This window comes from Electrona antarctica, assembly GCF_951216825.1.
Source record: "Electrona antarctica genome assembly, chromosome: 1".
Lineage (NCBI taxonomy): Eukaryota > Metazoa > Chordata > Actinopteri > Myctophiformes > Myctophidae > Electrona > Electrona antarctica.
This window is the reverse complement of record NC_136806.1, coordinates 7,977,237-8,002,772: the sequence shown is the minus strand read 5'-3', so window position 1 is coordinate 8,002,772 and position 25,536 is coordinate 7,977,237. Positions and strand designations below refer to the sequence as shown.

The window sequence follows — 25,536 nt, the reverse complement described above, 5'->3', positions numbered from 1 at the left end:
CCTTAATGGAAGACAATGAACAACAACTGTGGATTGGACCACACGCCTGCCAAGCACACACACATACAAGAGGGAACGTTTTTGGCAGGCAGTGCACACACACACACACACACACACACACACACACACACACACACACACACACACACACACACACACACTCATCTGTGCGTGCTTTTGCTCAGTTTTATGATGTTTGCTGGACAGATGTGTGTTAAAAGTCCTGGACTGAGCAGCGAGGAGACATGTGTGACATGCATACTGACAGGGGGGGCGGGGGGGGGGGGGGGGTGGGGGGGGAGACCTACCACGCCGCCATTGGACCCTACTGAACCGCCTGCCCTGCGCACTGGTGTCGGCTGCTAAAACAAATCAGTGGGACTTAATTGGCAGGCAGTGCAGCACGCGAGAGCGTGCTGCGAGCCTGAGCAGTCTGCCGAACACATAATGAACACCTGCACACACAGACAGACCACCCTTCGGAGGCCGGCTTCTTCCAATTGGGGACCAGAGACAAGCAGCGTACAGTACAGTACAGTACAGTACAGTACAGTACAGTACAGTACAGTACAGTACAGTACAGTACAGTACAGTACAGTACAGTACAGTACATTGGAATATGTATAGTGTTAAAAGTGGTCACGTGGTTAAACCGTGTGTGTGTGTGTGTGTGTGTGTGTGTGTGTGTGTGTGTGTGTGTGTGTGTGTGTGTGTGTGTGTGTGTGTGTGTGTGTGTGTGTGTGTGTGTGTGTGTGTGTGTGTGTGTGTGTGTGTGTGTGTGTGTGCGTTCCTGCGTGCCTGCGTGCGTGCTCATGTCAGGGGTTAAGATCTACGTGGATCCGTTCACCTATGAAGACCCTGACCAGGCCATCCACGAGTTCGCCAAGGAGATCGACGTCAGCGGCATTCACATCGAGAGGGTCATCGGCATGGGTGAGGGTCCTCAAAGAACCGCACACACACACACACACACACACACACACACACACACACACACACACACGCACGCGCGCGTGTGACACATGCATGAACACACATAACCCATTTTATTTAGACCTGAGACCAAATGTCTTCCAAATCTGAAAAACCTATGTTTCCATAATTCAGTGGTGCTCAAACTATTCCATGTCAAGGACCCAAAAATGATATGTACTTGGCCTCCGGACTATGTAGTTCCAGCCCCCCCCCCCCCCCCCCCCAGAAGCAAAGATTGAGTTAAAAAAAGTCTGCTGTGAAACAATATCTATTCAAAGATTTGCATCACGCTTTTCCCAATTTTTCCAAAATAGCAGATCTACAAGCTCATAGTGCAACACGCAGTGCCGCGCTATGAGCTTGTGGATCTGCTATTTTTCAATAGCTAAACTATTGGTTAACGTGGTTAAATGTGTGTGTGTGTGTGTGTGTGTGTGTGTGTGTGTGTGTGTGTGTCTGCGTGCGTGCGTGCGTGCGTGCGTGCGTGCGTGCGTGCGTGCGTGCGTGCGTGCGTGCGTGCGTGCGTGCGTGCACCGTAGGCGAGTTCGGCGAGGTGTGCAGTGGGCGGCTGCGTCTCCAGGGGAAGAGGGAGATCTACGTGGCCATCAAGAGTCTGAAGGCGGGATACTCTGACAAGCAGAGGCGGGACTTCCTGTCGGAGGCGTCAATCATGGGACAGTTTGACCATCCAAACATCATCCGGCTGGAGGGCGTGGTCACCAGATGTAAGCTGTGTGCTCATTGACTCATGCACTGCCATGAGCGGAGATCTCCGTCTTTTAATGTTTTATATGAATTCAATTAGAGATTGCGCTGTACCGCCTGTATTAGAGAGACATCACCGGATTTCTCCTCTCATCCACTTGCATTGAATTGCTCACCCAGCGCATGAGGCGTTCTTCCGGTTTGGAACAGAGTGCATTCTGGGATTGGTTGTGGGCCATACGTGAATGCGCTGGGTCGTTCATAGCATTGTGCGCGTTCATGTATGAAACATAGCGTTCATGTATGAAACATAGCGTTCATGTATGAAACATAGCGTTCATGTATGAAACATAGCGTTCATGTATGAAACATAGCGTTCATGTATGAAACATAGCGTTCATGTATGAAACATAGCGTTCATGTATGAAACATAGCGTTCACGTATGAAACATAGCGTTCACGTATGAAACATAGCGTTCATGTATGAAACATAGCGAACACTATAAATACTGCTGTGTATCTCTTCAGGTAAACCGGTGATGATCATCACAGAGTACATGGAGAATGGATCGCTGGATGCCTTCCTGAGAGTAAGTGCAAAACTCACTTTCAGCTACAGATATACGGATACAGGGTGAAGTCTATTTTTAACCTTGTCCGTCGTGGCCATGCTGCATGTGGTTGGTGGATTCACCACTGTCTTTCTTCTCACGTTCCGCTGTCTGCTCTCTCTGTCTCTCTGTCTCTCTCTCAGAAACATGACGGTCAGTTCACTGTGATCCAGCTGGTGGGCATGCTGCGCGGGGTGGCCTCGGGCATGAAGTACCTGTCAGACATGAGCTTCGTGCACAGAGACCTGGCGGCCAGGAACACGCTGGTCAACTCCAACCTGGTCTGCAAGGTGTCCGACTTCGGCCTGAGCCGAGTGCTGGACGACGACCCCGAGGCGGCCTACACCACGCGGGTAAGAAGAACGCAAAACTAAACGACTGTGAAAACTAGCAAACAAAAAATGCAACGAAAGGGTGTGTTTTTCACAAGCGCTGTCTGTGTTGATGGCTCTATTCTGTTCATAGTGGACTCATTGGGAAGGCCAGAAAGAAGTGCATTCGGGTCCATTTGATGTGTATGGGAGGGGTCCTACTGGAGGACCCCAAGCTCATAGCAAGCTCATACAAGCTCATAGCACGGCACCGAGTGCCGCGCTATGATCTTGTAGGTCTGCTATTTTTTTTAAATCGTGAACATGCGGCACAAATCTTTGAATATATTCTTTGCTTCTGGGGGTTCTCTGGAACAACATATTTTCAGATGGGGGTCCAAATTCAGATAATTCTGGGGGTCCTCGACATGAAAAAGGTTGAGCACCACTGAGAAACATAGGTTTTTTTCAGAAAACTGTCAGGATTTAGAAGACATTTGTAGAATCGTTCCCAGGTCAAAATGGGTTAAAAAAGAATAGTCTCAGAGAGGGTGTACTGTTTTTCATTTCAGTCCAGGAGAGAGTCATACAAATATAAACAGTATACAGTATAATAAAGGATGGAGAAAATGTTTCCCTTCCTAAAAAACTAAAAGGGAAATAATAACACATTACGTAATGCTCATGAAAGCTGTTGCCCATCTGTCATTTAGAGAGAAAAACTGTATTGACTTCCAGTAGGCAGACTTCAAAATACAACCCACTTTCACTTGGTCATAATACTACAACCTTCACATGGTATTACATCACCCCGAGTCTTATGTTGAAGTATGCCTAGCATCTCCGGAAATGGTCTTGATTGATTGATTGATTGATTGATTGTTTGATTGATTGATTAACAGTTTGCAGAATTACAGTACATTTCAAGTACAACTCAATACAAAAACTGTTAACTGTGAGTGGACGACACCATAAAGCATTACACTTGTTTACAATAGGGCCCACCATTTTGAATTCATCAAAACAATTAGAGACGTACGAATATACACAACTATATAGTCAAAACAGGAAATCATCATAAAGGAGGTAAAAAGGGAAAAGAAAATAAACATATACAGTGAGGGTAAAAAGGGGTGGGGAGGGAGGGGATTCAGATTTTACGGGGGCCAGTTTCTAATTGCAGCCGTCCGTAGGTGCTCTTTGAGGGCGGTTCTGAAGGAGTCAAGGGATTTGCATGTCTTGGTAGGGCGTTCCACATTTTGGTGGCATTAGGAGCGAAATGAATTTAGTCCCTTGACTGAATCTCCCAGATGCTGATGGAATGAGAAGACCAGAAAGAAAGACTGGGATAAAAGAAATCGTTTTTTGTTTTGTTGCTTGACATCATCTCCGTGTCTTCTTCTCCGCGGACCTCCCAGGCAGCGGGATGGTGTCTGTCTGTCTGTCTGTCTCACGCTGCTGGAACAGAACTGTAGCGCGGCGGGGGGGGGGGGGAGGTCGTGTCCGTGTCAGTCATGCACGCTGATTCACGTTGACGTGCCTGTTTAAAAAGGACTATCGCTGCTCTCTCTCTCTGCTGAAGAAAGTCCACGGTTATTTGGAGTGAAACAAAGGTTACGCATTTATCTCAGAGCACTTTTATACTAGTCCAATGATCTCTCTTTCTACACATCAAACAGCCCCTTAAAATCAAGTTTGCAAAAGTGTGTATGAGTTATTCACTCTCGACAAATGACATGTACTTTTTTTTGTACATCATTGTGGATTGTGCTTATGTATCATTCTATTTATTACGTTTTTGATTAATCAAACCCAGTGTGTTTTATTTTAACACATTAAATGTGTGTCATTGTATACTTTGGCTCTTCAGAATTTGCAGATATGCAAGCTCATAGCGCGGCACAAAGTGTCGCGATGTGAGCTATTTTTTTTTAAACATTTTTTTAGATACCTGAAGAAGGTCCGGAGGGACCGAAACGTTAGCCTGGCTTGGCCAGCCTCACAGCGAGGATTCACTGAAGATTCGTCCCCTCATATGAGTCTGGACTTCATATGAGTCTGGACTTCATATGAGTCTGGGCTTCATATGAGTCTTGACTTCATATGAGTCTGGACTTCATATGAGTCTGGGCTTCATATGAGTCTGGACTTCATATGAGTCTGGACTTCATATGAGTCTGGACTTCATATGAGTCTGGACTTCATATGAGTCTGGACTTCATATGAGTCTGAACTTCATATGAGTCTGGACTTCATATGAGTCTGGACTTCATATGAGTCTGGGCTTCATATGAGTCTGGACTTCATATGAGTCTGGACTTCATATGAGTCTGGACTTCATATGAGTCTGGACTTCATATGAGTCTGGACTTCATATGAGTCTGGACTTCATATGAGTCTGAACTTCATATGAGTCTGGACTTCATATGAGTCTGGACTTCATATGAGTCTGGACTTCATATGAGTCTGAACTTCATATGAGTCTGGACTTCATATGAGTCTGGACTTCATATGAGTCTGGACTTCATATGAGTCTGGACTTCATATGAGTCTGGACTTCATATGAGTCTGGACTTCATATGAGTCTGGGCTTCATATGAGTCTGGGCTTCATATGAGTCTGGACTTCATATGAGTCTGGGCTTCATATGAGTCTGGGCTTCATATGAGTCTGGACTTCATATGAGTCTGGGCTTCATATGAGTCTGGACTTCATATGAGTCTGGGCTTCATATGAGTCTGGACTTCATATGGACTTCATATGAGTCTGAACTTCATATGAGTCTGGGCTTCATATGAGTCTGGACTTCATATGAGTCTGGACTTCATATGAGTCTGGACTGCATATGAGTCTGAACTTCATATGAGTCTGGACTTCATATGAGTCTGGACTTCATATGAGTCTGGGCTTCATATGAGTCTGGACTTCATATGAGTCTGGACTTCATATGAGTCTGGACTTCGGCCCATAGGCAGAGAGTATGAGTATGGACTTCGGCCCATAGGCAGAGAGTATGCGGAAGCTGGAGAAATCAGAAAATGAGCGCGGCCAATCAGTGACTGCGTTTCAACGGCTGTCCGTACAACAGTGAAAAGCAGCCTCTGATTGGTTCATTGTGTATATGGTGACGTAACATTCATGCTGCAGTACTTTCAAAACAACAATGGCTGCCCTCAACGCAACACGTTTAAAGGTTTACACAGAAACGAGAAGAACAGCAGTTATTTCAGATATAGACTCTGACATATAGAAACTATAACAGACCTTGTTGTTTTTAGCGTGGTATGAGGAGCGGACCAGGCTCTGGAGCGGACTAGCGCACTTTGTGGTGACGTCAGCTTTTTGTTGTGCTGATTGGCTAGATGGATCTGTCAAGGCAACTACTAACGCCCACTTTTCATGCTGCCTATGGGCCCGAGTCCAGACTCGTATGCGGGGAAGAATCTTCAGTGGATCCTCGCTATGAGGCTGGCCAAGCCATGGCTACCGAAACGTTGCATTATTAAAAGAAAATACTCTTGTACCGAGCTTCACAGTGTGTGGGTGTATTTTCATTCCTTTAACATTTTTGAAAAATATTGAAAGTGGTGACTAAACTATACTGACTTAGAGGTAGCATTCATAGAATCAGCCTCAGGTCTTAAATTATAAAACAGTTGAGAGTGTGCTTGAGAGAGAGAGAGAGAGAGGATCGCATGCGTGGGAGAGTATCAATAAATGATCTGTATTTGTATAGCACCTTTCATGACATCAAATGCAGACAAAATAAGTGCTTTACATAAAAAAGGATTAACAAAAGGAAAAAACAACACAATATTAAACGAGATTAAAAAAAACAAAAAGATCAAAAACACGATGAAGAAGTTAAAAGGAGGCAAGGTGAAAAATTAAAACAATACAAGGAAACAGCAGTGACTACTATCGAGAATATCGTTCTTAACAAAATACATTCTCTCATACCCTACATTTAATTGGGCATGCTGAGGATGATGGCCTGAGATGTCTGTTGATGGGAGAGCGACCTCAGGCGTTGTCTGGAGGTGCTGGGAGGGGAACACTAAAATCCCTCTGCTTTTAGAGAGTGTGAAAGTGTATAAAGTGGGTCGTTTGGTTACATCAGCCAGAGGCATTAGCCCATTTTGGGCGGGAACCCCTATTGGTGCATTATGTTATACTTTAGCTATTGAAAAATAGCAGATCTACAAGATCATAGCGCGGCACTCGGTGCCGGGCTATGAAGGTCTGCTGTTTTTGAAAAATTGTGAAAATGTGGCGCAAATCTTTGAATTTTTTATTCCTTCAGAGAGAACGTTTTTTAACTCAAATATTTGCTTCTGGGGTGTCCCTGGAACTACATATTTTGAGATGGGGGGGTCGGCGGCCAAATAGGGCCTACATATAATTCGAGGGGTCCTTGACATGAAATAGTTTGAGAACGACTGACAGAAACAGTTTTTTTCTGAAAACTGTCATGATTTAGAAGACATTTAGTAGAATGGTCCTCATGTCTAAATGGGTTAGAGGAGGTATGATCATGGTATTATCTATCGGGTCGTAGACAGGAAGAGAAACCTTCCTCCAGGCTTTCTGCACCGTTTTACCCAGGAGGAAGAGCCCACAGCATCCATCTGCATTCTGCAGTGTCTGCTATGTGGTGTGTTGTTGCCCCTTCCATAGCATCCACCTGCAGTGTCTGCTATGTGGTGTGTGGTTGCCCCTACTATAGCATCCACCTGCAGTGTCTGCTATGTGGTGTGTTGTTGCCCCTACTATAGCATCCACCTGCAGTGTCTGCTATGTGGTGTGTTGTTGCCCCTTCCATAGCATCCACCTGCAGTGTCTGCTATGTGGTGTGTTGTTGCCCCTACTATAGCATCCACCTGCAGTGTCTGCTATGTGGTGTGTTGTTGCCCCTTCCATAGCATCCACCTGCAGTGTCTGCTATGTGGTGTGTTGTTGCCCCTACTATAGCATCCACCTGCAGTGTCTGCTATGTGGTGTGTGGTTGCCCCTACTATAGCATCCACCTGCAGTGTCTGCTATGTGGTGTGTTGTTGCCCCTACTATAGCATCCACCTGCAGTGTCTGCTATGTGGTGTGTTGTTGCCCCTTCCATAGCATCCACCTGCAGTGTCTGCTATGTGGTGTGTTGTTGCCCCTACTATAGCATCCATCTGCAGTGTCTGCTATGTGGTGTGTTGTTGCCCCTTCCATAGCATCCACCTGCAGTGTCTGCTATGTGGTGTGTTGTTGCCCCTTCTATAGCATCCACCTGCAGTGTCTGCTATGTGGTGTGTTGTTGCCCCTTCCATAGCATCCACCTGCAGTGTCTGCTATGTGGTGTGTTGTTGCCCCTTCTATAGCATCCACCTGCAGTGTCTGCTATGTGGTGTGTTGTTGCCCCTACTATAGCATCCACCTGCAGTGTCTGCTATGTGGTGTGTTGTTGCCCCTTCCATAGCATCCACCTGCAGTGTCTGCTATGTGGTGTGTTGTTGCCCCTTCCATAGCATCCACCTGCAGTGTCTGCTATGTGGTGTGTTGTTGCCCCTACTATAGCATCCACCTGCAGTGTCTGCTATGTGGTGTGTTGCCCCACTATAGCATCCACCTGCAGTGTCTGCTATGTGGTGTGTTGCCCCACTATAGCATCCACCTGCAGTGTCTGCTATGTGGTGTGTTGCCCCACTATAGCATCCACCTGCAGTGTCTGCTATGTGGTGTGTTGTTGCCCCTACTATAGCATCCACCTGCATTCTGCAGTGTCTGCTATGTGGTGTGTTGCCCCTTCCATAGCATCCACCTGCAGTGTCTGCTATGTGGTGTGTTGCCCCTTCCATAGCATCCACCTGCAGTGTCTGCTATGTGGTGTGTTGTTGCCCCTACTATAGCATCCACCTGCATTCTGCAGTGTCTGGTATGTGATGTGTTGTTGCCCTTCCATAGCATCTACCTGCATTCTGCAGTGTCTGGTATGTGATGTGTTGTTGCCCCTACTATAGCATCCACCTGCATTCTGCAGTGTCTGGTATGTGATGTGTTGTTGCCCTTCCATAGCATCCACTTGCATTCTGCAGGTGGATGCCCCTACTATAGCATCCACCTGCAGTGTCTGCTATGTGGTGTGTTGTTGCCCCTACTATAGCATCCACCTGCAGTGTCTGCTATGTGGTGTGTTGCCCCTTCCATAGCATCCACCTGCAGTGTCTGCTATGTGGTGTGTTGTTGCCCCTACTATAGCATCCATCTGCATTCTGCAGTGTCTGGTATGTGATGTGTTGTTGCCCTTCCATAGCATCTACCTGCATTCTGCAGTGTCTGGTATGTGATGTGTTGTTGCCCCTACTATAGCATCCACCTGCATTCTGCAGTGTCTGCTATGTGGTGTGTTGTTGCCCCTACTATAGCATCCACCTGCAGTGTCTGCTATGTGGTGTGTTGCCCCTACTATAGCATCCACCTGCAGTGTGTCGCAGTGTGGTGCCCCATTCTATGGGAATGCCTTTTTCATGAAGCCACAATTGGGTTGCAAATGCTCTTATCCAGGGCAACTTGCGAGTGTGGGAAAGCATGATTTCTTGTCGATAAATAAGGTAAATAGTTACATAAATAGAATGCAGAGAGAACAATGTAGGGCCTCAAAGAAAGTAGGCTACCAGTTAAAAGAAAAACATATATATAACATCTACATTGCATGTTATATCATCCATATTCGAGGAAAACAAATCTATGACCCAAAAACATGAGAACAAGTGACCAAGATATATCTTCATATAGTAGACTAACCCTAATCCTCCTCAGAAAAATGCCCAAATTTAAACACGAAGTACCGTTTTCAATGAACGTGAAGCTGCTTGACAACAGAATGTCCTCGTTGAGCTGTTGAAGGCCCGGGAGTGTTGACACCGGTGTACCATCCATGTACGACAGAGGTCCTGCCGTTGTTGTCTCCGCCAGGCCGAAGGCCGTATGTTTTGTTGTCTCCGCCAGGCCGAAGGCCGTATGTTTTGTTGTCTCCGCCAGGCCGAAGGCTGTATGTTTTGTTGTCTCCGCCAGGCCGAAGGCTGTATGTTTTGTTGTCTCCGCCAGGCCGAAGGCCGTATGTTTTGTTGTCTCCGCCAGGCCGAAGGCCGTATGTTTTGTTGTCTCCGCCAGGCCGAAGGCTGTATGTTTTGTTGTCTCCGCCAGGCCGAAGGCTGTATGTTTTCGTCCTTGTGTGCCTGCGTGTATTCCGTAGTATTGACTACGATTGGCGCTTGCTGCAGGGGCCCGTTTTGTAATGCAGTGCAGTAATCTGCACCCAATTTTATTTTCAAATCGGTCATTTATAGCGCCACCAAGAGACAGATGTTTGCCAAACACATTTGTTGTCACTATTCCTACTGATTTCGGACTGATTTATTTTTATGCCAAGGCAGCAAAATCACATAAGAAAAGTTATTATCCCAGGTTATTGTTCTACTAATGCTGACTGTCCAATGTCCATTTAGGTCACAGACTCACTGTTAGTATTAGTAGTGTTCAGCAGCTGGAATGGGGCAGGAGTCAGGACTGTAGCATGTGTCACAGTGTGACGCACGCACGCACGCACTGTAGACTAGTAGTTTTGTTCGGTAGCTGACATACAGTAGCAGTCAGGAAAAACAAGCACCATCAGATAAGATGCTGTGGTCCTCTTGCAATGGCGGCAGTAAAAACAGCGGGACTGGAAAACAAGAGACGAGTGCTTTAGTGTACCTATCCCACTCCGCATGCAGCAGGCCTGGCCTGGCTGTAGTCATAGTGTACCCGTCCCGCTCCGCATGCAGCAGGCCTGGCCTGGCTGTAGTCATAGTGTACCCACTCCGCTCCGCATGCAGCAGGCCTGGCCTGGCTGTAGTCATAGTGTACCCACTCCGCATGCAGCAGGCCTGGCCTGGCTGTAGTCATAGTGTACCTGTCCCGCTCCGCATGCAGCAGGCCTGGCCTGGCTGTAGTCATAGTGTACCCACTCCGCATGCAGCAGGCCTGGCCTGGCTGTAGTCATAGTGTACCCACTCCGCATGCAGCAGGCCTGGCCTGGCTGTAGTCATAGTGTACCCACTCCGCATGCAGCAGGCCTGGCCTGGCTGTAGTCATCTAGCTTGTGACGTTGTTGTATAGCTTTGTTCCAAGATAACCAACAGTAGGCAATAACTTTGTGATGCGTCCACTTAAGGCATGCAGGAGCACTACAGGCAGTTGGTAAAAAATATGTGCTGGTCGTGCAATATACACGACCAGCACATATTGTACCATATTGTGTCAGACTACATTCTGTTATTGCTGTGAGAAGGTTTACATTCCAGATGTAAGATTCTTCTGCATGGGAATTAATGTTATTCATGGATCAAAACCTTGTACACTTAACCCATTTTGACCTGAGATCAGATTCTAAAAATGTCTTCTACATCCTGACCGTTTTCTGAAAAAGCTATGTTTCTATGTCAGTCGTTCTTCGATTTTCAAAAATAGCAGACCTACAAGCTCGTAGCGCGCCACTCGGTGGCGCGCTATGATCTAAAGCATAACATAATGCTAACACCAAAAGGGGTTCCCACCCAAAATGGGTTAAACCCTGTACTAGTGTACACTTGTCTAATCATTCTATTTTTTTTAAGCTTGTAGATCTGCTATTTTCGCACAATGTTTGTATTTTTATTTTATTTTTTATTTTTACAGAATGTTCCCCTGTTTGGGACAAATGTTTGCCTACTTTTGCCAAATGTTGGCCCAGAGAAATGGACACCAGAACCAGAGTCCATGTGGTTAATAATACGCTTCACTTTGGGAGTGTGTGGATCTCCTCTGTTCTCCGTGTACTAGTTTTCACCCTAGCTGCACCTGTTTTAAGTCCTGTGTGTGCCCTCCTGAACTGCAGCTGATGCAATAAAAGTACCGTGATAAAAACCAGCAAGGCGACCTATTTAATCAATACTTACTCGCTATAATGTGAGTTTCCACTGCTTTGCTGTGTGAATTGATGTTGATACGGTGGATTGAGTTATTGTGGCCAGGATGACATTTGGATGGCATTTGGCAGGTCGGCAGGCAGGCAGGCAGGCAGGCAGGCAGGCAGGCAGACAGACAGACAGACAGACAGACAGACAGACAGACAGACAGACATATTTTTTACTTTGATAATCTTAAATGCTGCTTTGTAACCGCCTCATGCCATTGGCTTTCTTATGAATATTTTACTGCCTGTACTGCCTATTTATCTATATTTATTTTTTCTTGACTCAACTTGGATGTTTTACTATTTTCTATCCTGTTTTCCTTGCTCTTCCACTTTCTTCAAAACTACAAATGATGGAGCATGTACCGTACCAAAGCCAATTTCACCCATCATTTTTTCCTCACATTCTGAACCAACGCTGTTGTTCGGTGCTGTCCGTAGGAGACGGTCGGGACGTACCATTCTCCCGGGGGTAAGATCCCCATCAGGTGGACCCCTCCGGAGGCCATCGCCTACAGGAAGTTCAGCCCGGCCAGCGACGTGTGGAGTTACGGCATCGTCATGTGGGAGGTGGTCTCGTACGGGGAGAGACCCTACTGGGACATGAACAACCAAGACGTGAGTCTCTGTTTCAATCCTTTTTAACCCATTTAGGCCTGGGAACGATTGTACAAATGCCTTCTAAATCCTGACAGTTTTCTGAAAAACCCATGTTTCTATGTCAGTGGTGCTCAAACATTTTCATGTCAAGGACCCCCAACAATATATGTAATTGGCCGCCGACCACCCATCTGAAAATATGTTGTTCCAGGGACCCTCCCCCAGAAGCAAAGATTTGAGTTAAAAACGTAAAGAATATATATATTCAAAGGTTTGCACTACAATTTCACTATTAAAAAAAAAATAGCAGACCTACAAGCTTGTAGCGTGGCACTCGGTGCCGCGCTATGAGCTAGTAGATCTGCTATTTTTCAATAGCTAAAGTATAACATAATGCTTAAAAGGGGTTCCCGCCCAAAATGGGTTAAATGTAATGTGTTTAATTGTGGATAAAAGACGTGCATTTTTAGGTTCCATTACATGTTGAAAGGTAGAGGGTGGCAACTGCCTCTCCTCCAACCAAATTACCCCACTTATGCCACCATTTGTTGTGTTAATGTTTTACCCAGCAATGAAAGCATTGAGGTTGGGAAAAGGCGCAGTGCAGTATAGCATATTGCTGATTGCTGTTTGACAAGCAGCACTGGTTGGTTTGACAGTCGAGTTCCAAGCAGGAACAAACAGTCGTGTCTACGAAAATAAGCCGTAAAGAAGTGACGCAGCATGCGCACGCACGCACGCACGCATGCACGCACGCACGCACGCACGCACGCACACACACACACACACACACGCACACGCACGCACACACACACACACACACACACACACACACACACACACACACTCAGGCCTTGACATGAAAATAAACAACTTTAGACAGCAAGCCCAAATAAGTAACTATATGCTTTAGAAACAAGCCCCCCCCAAAAAGCAGCTACCAATATCCACAAGATACATTACAGAAAATCAAGCCAAAGTCGCTTTTAATAAAGTAGACTTGGCAGCACACTGAGCCTGTTAGTCATTGCATGAAGCCCCCCCCCCACACACCCCCATCCCATATTAGATAAATGAATGTGATTGGCCCATTTCCAGCCAGGTTGGCTGGAGCCGGAGGTTCACACACATACCTAAAGATGAGCTCGTAGATTCAGCTGGCTCCCAGGCTCTGTGGTGTCGTGGCGGTGGTGGCGCTAATAAATCACAAAATTCAGTTCCGACGACACGAAATCCAAAGGCGAAATTAAATCTTCATTAAGACCCCAAATAATGCATCACCCCCAGATGCGAGGCCATCTGTACACTCTCCACCCTGGCTATGAGGAGGCTGCTGTTGTCATGTGGCGGGAGCGTTTTGTTGTTGAGTGACATTGCAACGGGGGATATCACTCTCCCACGGTTACAGAACATATCACAGTGTGCTGACAGGGGTGACTGCAGGGTCCCAGAGATGTAAACACTCTATGGTAGAGTAAGGCAAGTCGAGGCAGATTTATGTGTAGGCTATAATAAAGCACATTTCAAGGCAATTCAATGGGCTATAAGCATAGAGTAATAACGGGATAGAGACCGAACCGGAGCGACAGCCCCGCCCCCCAAGCTATTCATTTCAATAGAAGTTGCTCAGTGGCGTTTTGAAGCACCCGGAAGACTGCCGGAAGTACCATTATAACTCAATGGCTCGAGCGAGCGGAAGTTAAAGATGGAGTGCCACAATTTTTTTATTTTTCCAGTTTTTCATGTTTTTATGAGGTGACAGTACTTCATTAGACACCCTGGAGTCATTTGTATGTGCAATGTGTATTTACTTTGTGTTTAGGGTTTCTTCCTGGAGGCTGAACCCTTGACAGTCAAACGGGCCAATGAAATAAACAGTAATATAGTGACATCACATTATCAGCCCCTCCCCTATCTCCTCCCCCTTTATCATACAACTACAGCTGTGGGTGCGGCTTCAGTTCAGGTGGATCACCACCCATCACCACCCACCAGGCAAACCAGGCATACTTAATGAACTGGTGGATGTGTCCACATAAAATCATGGTTTTAACAAATAGTGTACACTTTTTGGAACAAGTTCTTCCTCCTTATATTATAATAATACCTGATGATCTTGTTTTAGGGTGAAAAAAAATTGTGGCGCTCCATCTTTAAGCCCGGACCTCAAATTTGAGGTCCGGGCGTCACTGAACGTCACTGAACGTCCGTCCATCTCCATGAACGTGCTGCAGTTCCACTTTTCGCCAGTAGGTAGTGGCAGCTTCAACGTTGGATAGCCTTACTGGGGGGCTTGGCTATGAGGCCTTTTCAGACGGGGAGCGTGTGACGCAGACGTTGTCGCCTGGATCAACAGGTCTGCGACTCGCGTAGCGTTAAAAAAATCAAAATCAAAAAATCAAAACAATCCAGGTCTAGTCAGCGTGTGCACGAAACGAGCATGGGTGCGACATTTCCACGGGACCACGCCCACACATTTCCACGGGACCGCGCCCACACAATTTCCACGGGACCGCGCCCACACAATTTCCACGGGACCGCGCCCACACAATTTCCACGGGACCGCGCCCACACAATTTCCACGGGACCGCGCCCACACAATTTCCACGGGACCGCGCCCACACAATTTCCACGGGACCGCGCCCACACAATTCCACGGGACCGCGCCCACACAATTTCCACGGGACCGCGCCCACACAATTTCCACGGGACCGCGCCCACACGGGACCGCGCCCACACAATTTCTTGCCCCTCGACTTCTCCGCACGTCCAAAATAAACGGACGCCTCTCATTGAAAATGAATTACTAGGCACGTCAGTCACTGCCCGTCAGAAAAGGACATTTGATTGATTGAGGTATTTATTAATTAACAGTTTGCAGAATTACAGTACATTTCAAGCACAACTCAATACAAAAACTGTTAACTGTGAGTGGACGACACCACAAAAGCATTACACTTGTTTACAATAGGGCCCACCATTTTCAATTCATCAAAACATTTAGGCCCCATTTACACTGGCAGCCAAATCCAGCCTGAATCAGATCTGTGCCACAACCAGATTGGAGTCTGATTTGTTTAAATGAGTCATGTGACCATTTTTAAACCAATCAGATTTCAATCTTGATGTGGCGCAGATCTGATTCAGGCTAGATTTGTCTGCCATTGTAAATGGGACCTTTGAGACATACAAATGTTATATTGCCAAAAACAGGAAATCATAGGTGCAAAAAGGGAAAAAACATAGGCTGAGGGGGAAAAGGGGGTGGGTGGGGGGGATTCAGTTTTTACGGGGCCAGTTTAGAATTGCAGCCGTCCGTAGGTGCCCTTTGAGAGCGGCACAGTCACACACAGAACATTAAGCAATAGTAAACACACTTATAAGAAATGACACTAGGATGCATAGAACACAAGAGGAAATACAAAATAAATGATACAGTTACAGTACAGAAGAGAAAGAAAAGGAAATGCAACTCAATCAAAGGCAGTGGCAAAACGGTTACAGAGGTCTTTGATTGTGTTTTAACCCATTCTGACCTGAGATCAGATTCTAAACGGTTACAGAGGTCTTTGATTTAACCCATTCTGACCTGAGATCAGATTCTAAAAATGTCTTCTACATCCTGACAGTTTTATGAAAAAGCTATGTTTCTATGTCAGTGGTTCTTCGATTTTTCAAAAATAGCAGACCTACAAGCTCGTAGCGCGCCACTCGGTGGCGCGCTATGAGCTTGTAGATCTGCTATTTTTCAATAGCTAAAGCATAACATAGTGCTAACACCAAAAGGGGTTCCCGCCCCAAAATGGGTTAAAATAAATTAGCGTGGCAGCAGACCTGCAGTTTTCTTCCTGAGTTTGATAAAACTCCCAGATAGATAAAAACGTTTGATAAATGCTGTTTTATTTATTTTTAATCCAGGGACAGAAAGCAGAGCTTTCAGATTAAATGAGAGATCTGGATGGCTTGTGATATCGAACATGATCAGAAATGGATTTTGGCCCTAAAGTTTACCATTCAAGGCTTTATAGACCCAACAGTAGTTTGAAGTCCATTATTTCGCACACAGGGAACCAGTGTAAAGTGTAATAATCATGAAAAAATTGTGCAATTTTGTCATGATTATTAGTGAGGACCTATTATATGAAGATAGGTTGAAAAGTGGTGAAGTGGTCCTTTAAGGACCGGAGTGATATGCTCCACTTTCTTGGTATTAGTGTAACCAGAGGCTATAGATCAGGGTTCCCCAATTAATTTTCCTCGAGGGCCATATTTTGACTAGGGTACCAGGCCTGAAAATTCATTTTCAGGGCAGGACCCCATTTGAAAAGGATGCCCAGTTTGACATGCATAGGATACTGACCCCCATTTAATGCCATTTATATCTGGGCCCCCCCCCCAAAAAAAAAAAAAAAAAAAGATTTTTATTTTTTTTATTCTTCCGCGGGCCGCAAGGGGGCGCTCCGCGGGCCTATTGGGGAACCCTGCTATAGATACATACTAGACGGACCACAGACTTATTATTAAAATATACAATCTTTATTGGAAAATATAAAATATAGACTTTATTACGAGCAATTTATCCCAAGGTTAACCCATTTAGACCTGAGCTCGATTCTACAAATGTCTTCTTTTTCAGTTTTCTGAAAAAGCTATGTTTCTATGTCAGTGGTTCTTCGATTTTTCAAAAATAGCAGACCTACAAGTTCATAGAGCGCCACTCGGTGGCGCGCTATGAGCTTGTAGATCTGCTATTTTTCAATAGCTAAAGTATTTATACAGAATTTTGAAACACCAAAAGGGGTTCTTGCCCAAAATTGGTTAACAATAAAAGTGGAGACAGATTAAATCACACAAGAACATTATCTTTCCCTATTACCAATAAAACCTACTCGGACTTGTTACAGGTTCATTTAGTAAAGCAGTGACCATGCACTCGTGACTCGTGATCACATCAAAGACACAAACCGCTACAGCTGAGCACACGTCAATGAACACATAGATGTGGGTTCTCACACAGCATGTTGCTCAGTTAGTTAATGACTGCACTACCCTCAGGGCGAAGAACGCCACACACAAACTACCATGGCAGGCACTCTGAACTCATTGCGTCACTCTGTGCAGTGTGAGCTGATAAACCCCCTGGTTTCTCTCCTTTCCTCGTCGGAACTGCATGGCTGCCGTTCCCAAACACTTTAGGACTGAAACCAGGGCCGGATCTACCCCATATGGGCACTTTGGGCACGTGCCCAGGGACATTTTAGCTCCACAGAAAATGTCCCTGCTAATCCGAATGAAATAAATGGTGTCTAAAAAGATTAGTGTTTTATTGTTGGTGAGAAGGGCAGCTAAAAAGTGCAATTGTGTGTAAAGCAGCAACAATGCGCTAGATTGGCTGTCACTCTGGGGGGGGTAGGCGACCGGAAATAGCCTAATATAACGGCATAAAACTGCCCCAAAACGGCTCCAAAACCGCAAAATGTTCTTCAGTGCCCAGGGGCCCTCAGAGGTGTTAATCCGGCCCTGACTGAAACACTGCTCGCAACTCTCTCTCTCTCGTTGCATCTCTCTCTCTCTCTCTCTCTCTCTCTCTCTCTCTCTCTCTCTCTCTCTCTCTCTCTCTCTCTCTCTCTCTCTCTCTCTCTCTCTCTCTCTCTCTCGCGTGTTTGCTGCAGCCGTTTGCGGAAGCGTTTGTTCTAGCTGCCTTTCTGGTGACAGTGAAGTTCAAGTTTCCGCCAGAGACACGCCCACCCTACTCGTCATCACTCAGCCGGCCACATTAGTAAGGACTAGCAGTGAGTGTGTTAAAACCTTAGAGTATATATGAATAGAGACGGCACCGGATTTATCCTCCCATCCACTTGCATTAAGTTGCTCAAAAGCGCATGAGGCGATTTCACTCCTCCTTCCGGGTAGGAACAGAGTGCATTCTGGGATGGATTGGACCCATATCGTTTCACGTATGAAACAGCGTTCACGGGTCATCATGAACGTGCGCACTGATAGTCAACGGACCAGCGCGTTCACGATTTGGGTCCAAACTGCAATACCAAATTCGGCCACTATGTCCATTTCGCCTCAGGGTTTCCGCCGGGTGCCGTCTCTATTCATGTATACTCTAAGGTTAACACCCATTCTGGGCGGGAACCCCTTTTCCTACTACAGTGTGTTAAGGAGGCCTACAGTACAGATACACCAGGGTCCATGTCTATTCCCACCACAGTGTGTTAACCGTCTGCCTGCCGCCATTCATTAATCCCTCGATTGCGTATTGCCAAGGTTTTATCGCGCGTAACACTTACTTTGAAGATCCAAATATCCGTAATCGCATTGTTCCTGTGAAAAGCTGCTGTGTGTGGTATCATGACCGGTTGTTGTTGTCTCGCTCGGCGGTGGAAAAAGCTGACCGCGAGTATCACAGCGCCTGCTACAGGCCGTTGAAAACGCTTGTCTGGGACAAAGCGTCCTCTGCAATGTCGCTTCTGTGAGATAAAGCCGTCTGAAACCAGAGCCGGCAATGTAAGTGGATGCGCGCGCATTTTCAAAATGGCCGCGCCCATTGTGTCAGAAGCATAACAAAGCTAACTGACGGTAGATTTCGATACGATCGTATTAAAACATGCATTAATTAATACATCGCTGTTAAAACGGCTTTTCCGTTTGTGGCAGGCCACAAGATTCTACGTTTTAAAATTCCTATGTTCCCGGCAGGCCTCGTGTTAAGGAGGCCTACAGTACAGATACACCAGGGTCCATGTCTATTCCCACTGCAGTGTGTTAAGGAGGCCTACAGTACAGATACACCAGGGTCCATGTCTATTCCTACTGCAGTGTGTTAAGGAGGCCTACAGATACACCAGGGTCCATGTCTATTCCCACTGCAGTGTGTTAAGGAGGCCTACAGTACAGATACACCAGGGTCCATGTCTATTCCCACTGCAGTGTGTTAAGGAGGCCTACAGTACACATACACCAGGGTCCATGTCTATTCCCACTGCAGTGTGTTAAGGAGGCCTACAGATACACCAGGGTCCATGTCTATTCCTACTGCAGTGTGTTAAGGAGGCCTACAGTACACATACACCAGGGTCCATGTCTATTCCTACTGCAGTGTGTTAAGGAGGCCTACAGATACACCAGGGTCCATGACTATTCCCACCACAGTGTGTTAAGGAGGCCTACAGATACACCAGGGTCCATGTCTATTCCCACCACAGTGTGTTAAGGAGGCCTACAGATACACCAGGGTCCATGACTATTCCTACTGCAGTGTGTTAAGGAGGCCTACAGATACACCAGGGTCCATGTCTATTCCCACTGCAGTGTGTTAAGGAGGCCTACAGTACAGATACACCAGGGTCCATGTCTATTCCCACTGCAGTGTGTTAAGGAGGCCTACAGTACAGATACACCAGGGTCCATGTCTATTCCCACCACAGTGTGTTAAGGAGGCCTACAGATACACCAGGGTCCATGTCTATTCCCACTGCAGTGTGTTAAGGAGGCCTACAGATACACCAGGGTCCATGACTATTCCTACTGCAGTGTGTTAAGGAGGCCTACAGATACACCAGGGTCCATGTCTATTCCCACTGCAGTGTGTTAAGGAGGCCTACAGTACAGATACACCAGGGTCCATGTCTATTCCCACTGCAGTGTGTTAAGGAGGCCTACAGATACACCAGGGTCCATGTCTATTCCCACTGCAGTGTGTTAAGGAGGCCTACAGTACAGATACACCAGGGTCCATGTCTATTCCCACCACAGTGTGTTAAGGAGGCCTACAGATACACCAGGGTCCATGACTATTCCTACTGCAGTGTGTTAAGGAGGCCTACAGATACACCAGGGTCCATGTCTATTCCCACTGCAGTGTGTTAAGGAGGCCTACAGATACACCAGGGTCCATGACTATTCCTACTGCAGTGTGTTAAGGAGGCCTACAGATACACCAGGGTCCATGTCTATTCCCACTGCAGTGTGTTAAGGAGGCCTACAGTACAGATACACCAGGGTCCATGTCTATTCCCACTGCAGTGTGTTAAGGAGGCCTACAGTACACATACACCAGGGTCCATGTCTATTCCCACCACAGTGTGTTAAGGAGGCCTACAGATACACCAGGGTCCATGTCTATTCCCACCACAGTGTGTTAAGGAGGCCTACAGATACACCAGGGTCCATGTCTATTCCCACCGCAGTGTGTTAACCCATTTTGACCTGATTCTACAAATGTCTTCTAAATCCTGACAGTTTTCAGAAAAAAACATGTTTCTATGGCAGTGGTTCTCAAACAGTTTCATGTCAAGGACCCCCAAAAATATATGTAATTGGCCGCCGACCCCCATCTGAAAATATGTTGTTCCAGGAACCCCCTAGAAGCAAAGATTTGAGTTAAAAACATTTTCACGATTTTTCAAAAATAACAGACCTACAAGCTCGTAGCGCGCCACTCGGTGGCGCGCTATGAGCTTGTAGATCTGCTATTTTTCAATAGCTAAAGCATAACATAATGCTAACACCAAAAGGGGTTCCTGCCCAAAATGGGTTAAGGAGGCGCACACCAGGGTCCATGTCTATTCCCACTGCAGTGTGTTAAGGAGGCCTACAGTACAGATACACCAGGGTCCATGTCTATTCCCACTGCAGTGTGTTAAGGAGGCCTACAGTACACATACACCAGGGTCCATGTCTATTCCCACCACAGTGTGTTAAGGAGGCCTACAGATACACCAGGGTCCATGTCTATTCCCACCGCAGTGTGTTAACCCATTTTGACCTGATTCTACAAATGTCTTCTAAATCCTGACAGTTTTCAGAAAAAAACATGTTTCTATGGCAGTGGTTCTCAAACAGTTTCATGTCAAGGACCCCCAAAAATATATGTAATTGGCCGCCGACCCCCATCTGAAAATATGTTGTTCCAGGAACCCCCTAGAAGCAAAGATTTGAGTTAAAAACATTTTCACGATTTTTCAAAAATAACAGACCTACAAGCTCGTAGCGCGCCACTCGGTGGCGCGCTATGAGCTTGTAGATCTGCTATTTTTCAATAGCTAAAGCATAACATAATGCTAACACCAAAAGGGGTTCCTGCCCAAAATGGGTTAAGGAGGCGCACACCAGGGTCCATGTCTATTCCCACTGCAGTGTGTTAAGGAGGCCTACAGTACAGATACACCAGGGTCCATGTCTCCTATTCCCACAGGAATCCATCACAGGGGTTGACAGGAGAGGAGCGCGGGGAGCACAGACCTGCATTCAATTACACAATGGATCAGAGCTGCGCCGCTCTCTCTCTCTCTCTTTCTCTCTCTCTCTCATCTCTCTCTCTCTCTCTCCCCCCCCTCCGGAGGGGCTGAATTAAAGCGTGCGCCAAGCATCTGACAGGCCAGGGGAATCAAATTGAAAAATAGCAGCGTGAAGGAGGATGCTAATAATTCAACATCGCGGAAATTACTATAGAAACCACTCGCTTAGTCAGAGCAACAGTTTGGCTGCCGGCGCCCGGTTTGAGTGTTTCTCTGTGTGTCCCTGCATACTTTGATAGAATCTGCCTCATGTAGGCGGAGGCCTGATACGCTTGGAATAAAGATTGATCCAGATTATCAGCGACATGGCTGTTATGGATCTTTAAAATCCGTTTAAAAAAAGGGGAGGTATTGAGGATGTCTGTGTGCGTGCGTGTGTGCACGTCTATGTATTTATTTATTGGAAATAACAGTGAACACACAAGCACAACTATAAATGGCAAGTGGTGCATTTATATATTGCCTTTATCCAAGGCGCTTTACATAGATTGTGCATTACATTCACCCATTCACACACACACACACACATTCATACACCGATGGCAGCGGAAACCATGCAAGGCACCAACCAGCACATCGGGAGCAATTAGGGGTTCAGTGTCTTGCTCAAGGACACTTTGACACTAACTCTGGGGGAGCCCGGGTTAGAACCGGCAACCTTGTGGTTACAATCCGGCCACTCTAACCCTGAGCAACCGCCGCCCCTACGGGACATATACCACTAGAAACTAACTGTCTGTCTGTCTGTCTGTCTGTCTGTCTGTCTGTCTGTCTGTCTGTCTGTCTGTCTGTCTGTCTGTCTCGCTCTCTGTTTGTCTGTCTCTCTGTCTCTCTCTCTAGGTGATCAAGGCGATCGAGGAGGGCTACCGGCTGCCCGCCCCCATGGACTGCCCCGTGGTTCTGCACCAGCTCATGTTGGACTGCTGGGAGAGAGACCGGGCCGAGAGGCCCAGCTTCAGCCAGATCCTCAACATGCTGGACAAGCTCATCCGCAACCCTGGGACGCTGCGCAGGACCGGAGGCGACAGGTAGGACAGACGTACCGCTATGCAAGGGTTATAATGCATGATGACGCCGCGGCAGTGGTTGAGAAATAATGACCGACACAGAGACCAAGTCGAGGTCTTTAACTCCTATAGCACCATTGCCGAAGATCATTGTCAATTGAAGCCTAATTTTGATACTGACGCTTAACGCCATTGCCGAAGGTTAATGGCAATTGCGCTTTTATAGTGCATTCGATCGATCGAGCCATAATGCTACTTACGTTAGCCGGATAGCTAGCTGTGTTGTTAGCACAGCACTGGATCGTCCATCTTAGATCGTCTTCGCCATAATAATCCATTCTATCCGTTTCTTTCAATCGCCTGTATCTTCTATTCCTTGTCCCAGATGACATTTTGGTCAAAACAGCGTTTCTTTGACGGCACAGAGCCGGCGATGTGGAGCTCTCCAGTGCACCGGCATAGATCGATCATGTAAACAAAGCCTGTCTCTGTTCCGTCGAGCGTCCTAGGATAAGCTACTTCCGGTAGACTTGAACTGTGGATTTTCAAAATAAGAGCTCAAATTAAAAAAATGCTGGAGTGAATTAGATCCTAATTTTTCAATAAATGCAAGCGGAGTAAGAGTTAATCATCCTGAAGGATTTGTATTGTTTTATGGGAACTGTATAGGCCTATTACTGTCGGGTGCCAGGTTGGAAGTTTGTCTGTGGGTTTATATTAGTATTTAAATCTTGAAAAATATTGAAAATCAAAAAATGAACAGCCTCCACTGATCCTCATGTTAACACGATATATTTAGGAAGATTATATTTTAATTTTAACCCATTTTGGGCGGGAACCCTTTTTGGTGTTTCAAGCATTCTGTTATACTTTAGCTATTGAAAAATAGCAGATCTACTAGCTCATAGCGCGCCACTCGGTGGCGCGCTATGAACTTGTAGATCTGCTATTTTTGAAAAATGGTAAAAATGCGGCACAAATCTTTGAATAGGTATATATTCTTTCAGAGCAAACGTTTTTTTTACTTCGACGTCAGGCCTAAATGGGTTAAGAGGATAATCAGTCATCTGTAACAGATTACAATCTCAGCCATAAATCGATATGTCACATTATAAATCTAGGGGTTAGGGCCGCATAGCGCAGCGACCCCAGTGTGTTGAGTGCATGTGTCTGGGGTTTCCCCTGCTGTGACAAGAACAGAGAGACAGATGTCAAATTAAATTAAAGTATCAATCAGCTAAATTAAAAATGACTGCTGTGACCTCACCAGTATACCCCAACAGACTGCTGTGACCTCACCACTATACCCCAACAGACTGCTGTGACCTCACCAGTATACCCCAACAGACTGCTGTGACCTCACCAGTATACCCCAACAGACTGCTGTGACCTCACCAGTATACCCCAACAGACTGCTGTGACCTCACCACTATACCCCAACAGACTGCTGTGACCTCACCAGTATACCCCAACAGACTGCTGTGACCTCACCAGTATACCCCAACAGACTGCTGTGACCTCACCAGTATACCCCAACAGACTGCTGTGACCTCACCACTATACCCCAACAGACTGCTGTGACCTCACCAGTATACCCCAACAGACTGCTGTGACCTCACCAGTATACCCCAACAGACTGCTGTGACCTCACCAGTATACCCCAACAGACAAATGTAGCAAATGTAGGAGATACAGGCGATTGAAATAAATGGATAGAATGGATTATTATGGCGACGACGATTTAAGATGGGCGATCCAGTGATGTGCTAACAACACAGCTAGCTAACCGGCTAACGTGAGTAGCATTATGGCTCGAGCAATCGAACGCGCCATAAAAGCGCAATTGCCGTAGGCCGTCGCCAATGGCGTTAAGCGTCAGTATCAAAATTAGGCTTCAATTGACTTTAATCGTCGGCAATGGCGCGGAAACGGTTAATGGCCTACTTGATCATGTCTAACACAGAAACATCAACAGTTGCAGATCCACAGCGACACGTTTTGAGCTTGTAGATCTGCTACTTTTGCTAGTTTAGAATTTGAATCCTGAAAAGTAACAGTTTGGGACATACCGTAAATGGTGCATTTATATAGCGCCTTTATCCAAGGCGCTTTACATAGATTGTGCATTACGTACATTCACCCATTCACACACCAATGCTGGAGGAAACCATGCAAGGCAGCAACCAGCACATCGGGAGCAATTAGGGGTTCAGAGTCTTGCTCAAGGACACTTCGACAATAACTCTGGGGGAGCCCGGGTTCGAACTGGCAACCTTGCGGTTCCATCCGGCCGTTCTACCCCTGAGCCACCGCCACATATGGGTTTTCCACCCGACAGAGACGACATTATACCAGATGGTTCTCCAACCTTTGCTGGATCAGGCCTATACCTGTGTGGAACCTCACCTGTTAGCTCAGAAAAGAGGTTCCGTGTCAGGAATATCCCTGCATAGGTTGAAATGGGTCGAGGCCCTCCAAAAGTGGAGTGGAAAGTAAAATGTTTAGAACGGGGTCAAACAACCGCTTAAATCAGGATTACATTGCTTATTTATTTAAAATCATCCCAAAGTGATGGAAATCATCCAAAGAGATTAATTCTATAATAGTCTATCATGACATTCTGGAGTTGATTAAAGCACCATAGGAGCATAAATACATACTCAAAGCCATCCGGGCACAGATTCTGTGGAGGGATGAGGGACACAGCAGAAAGTGATTCTGTGGAGGGATGAGGGACACAGCAGAAAGGGACACAGCAGAAAGGGACACAGCAGATTCTGTGGAGGGATGAGGGACACAGCAGAAAGTGGCAGATTTATGGAGCCCAGGATGTTAGAATTTGTTTACAAATTAAGAAAGGCATTTTAAATAGCCAGGGAGCAGGCCCCAATGATGGCTCCGTCAATGAAAATGTGCCAAATAAATCCTGCTACAATTAGTTAATTAATTCTGCCCCCATGTGTGAACACTGCGTATCTTTGCTGCCGGGCTTAGAACCCTAGCTTCTCTCCATAAATCAACGTTTTATGTTATCTTTTTTTT

At 46.2% G+C, this 25,536-nt stretch overlaps 1 pseudogene across 1 annotated transcript in view; it reads left to right on the top strand.

Moving 5' to 3' along the window:
• The window catches only part of LOC306927630 (ephrin type-A receptor 4-A-like), an 86,623-nt pseudogene that overhangs the window by 49,560 nt on the left and 11,527 nt on the right, over positions 1–25,536 (top strand). Inside the window, exons 9-14 of the transcript XR_013792490.1 lie at positions 820–933; positions 1,515–1,700; positions 2,209–2,270; positions 2,435–2,644; positions 12,021–12,197; positions 22,328–22,515. The product of XR_013792490.1 is annotated as an ephrin type-A receptor 4-A-like (transcript). The remainder of the gene's footprint in view (positions 1–819; positions 934–1,514; positions 1,701–2,208; positions 2,271–2,434; positions 2,645–12,020; positions 12,198–22,327; positions 22,516–25,536) is intronic.